Below are 1,723 nucleotides of genomic sequence, written 5' to 3' on the forward strand. Positions count from 1 at the left end.
GATCTCTAAATAATGTTTACAATGAATTAATTAATTAATAATTTAGTCTGTAAATGTCAGAAAATGGATAAAAATGTTTTCCAGAGACTATAGTGCTCTCTTCAACAATTTACAAAGATGTAAAACAGAGAAAAGGATCAAAGACTCACATTTGTAAAGCCTGAACCAGCACGTTTCATGTTTCTGCTTACTTCATTACTCACACTGTTTGTTCGTTGGTTTTTTTATGATGTGTAGTTAGCAGAGATATGTGTCCAAATACGCATTCACGCACCAACACCACACACAGGAGACCACACACACGAGGCCGCCACACGACCACACACACAGCCACAACCGTAAACTGTTTGTGGTTTGTAATGTCTGTTGAATTTAATTCTACTGTTGCAGTCAATCAGCTGAAGGCCTAAAATGTATATTTCAGACAAAATAAGAATTAAAAAAGTGTGTATGAAGGTTTTTTACAAACTGTACATTTACATTGTAGACATTTAGTCACTGCTCCTATTTGAAATGCCTCGCTGTTAGTGAGCCACATTTCTGTTTGTGTTACATATGTGTGCTGCCTGGGAACGAGTCACAGATCTTTCTTTAACTCGGTGTCATGACCTTCTGTGAATTATAAGCATTCATATTATAATACAGCCTTACTTTAAACTGCCAAGCAGAAACGCCCGTTCATAACTCATCACATTGCTTTTTCATTCATAGAAAAACCACCCCCCCCCTGCTGTTGCTTACCACTACATTAACATGTCTTTTTTTCCCCCCTGCTAACCCAAAACCACCACGTCAAGGGTTTCTTTCCCTCATCATGATTTACCGCCATCTATCAGCCGCCCGGCAGCCCAAGCATAGCTGTGCTTATACTGTCAGGGTAACCACCGAGTTGCAAGCATAGCTGTCGGAACCCGAGAGCCCCATCCTGCGTTGTTATTGCACTGCATAATTGTATCTTAAGAGCTGACCCCCTCGGAGTCGAGCTCAAGTGAAATGTGCAAATGCCTCCAGTGAAAATGGCTTGTTTTTGCAGCGAAGATGATTGAAGATGAAGTGCCGCCCCCCCCCCACACACAGCCCAAAACTATTTGAAAGTGGGGAAGAAGAAGGAAAGTGAGAGGAATGGAATGATGTGGGATGACAGGAGAGTGGTGATATGTTACTTAGTGGACAGTTTACTTGCCTTATACTTTACTGAACCGTGTGTCCTTTAGTAAAACACATCGGTTAACATGTGAGACTTTAAGCATGGATCATTGAGCCTTGCTCTAACCTAAAAGGAATCAGAGGTTCACACGAAACATCATTGCATTCCTCAGTGAAACATTTAGGAGACAGATAGACAAATATTTGGCACTGATGGTTATGATTCTGCTGAATGTGTCATTTAAGACGATAATGTATATAAAGGTACAGGAAACTTTATTTAAAATTCCATTATTCTGTTTATTATTTTTTTTATTTGTAGGTATATACATGATGCACTGTGCAAAGCATTTGACATAAGAAAGGCAGTGGAAATTATACAAACAATCTCAAATGCCCGCCCCAAATGAGGCCTCTACGCTGACACACATTCCTAGTAGATTATTCTACTTATTACCTGGCAGTTGTTGTCACTGGGTCGACTTCCCAGAATTGTATAATCTATCCTCATGGGATAACAAATGTCTGTGCCGTGCCTCTATCTCTCAAACCGGATTTACTGGATTGCAACAGCATG

The sequence above is a fragment of the Morone saxatilis genome, unplaced genomic scaffold (genome assembly GCF_004916995.1).
Source record: "Morone saxatilis isolate NCDOM2014 unplaced genomic scaffold, NCSU_SB_2.0 Contig24, whole genome shotgun sequence".
Classification (NCBI taxonomy): Eukaryota; Metazoa; Chordata; class Actinopteri; family Moronidae; genus Morone; species Morone saxatilis.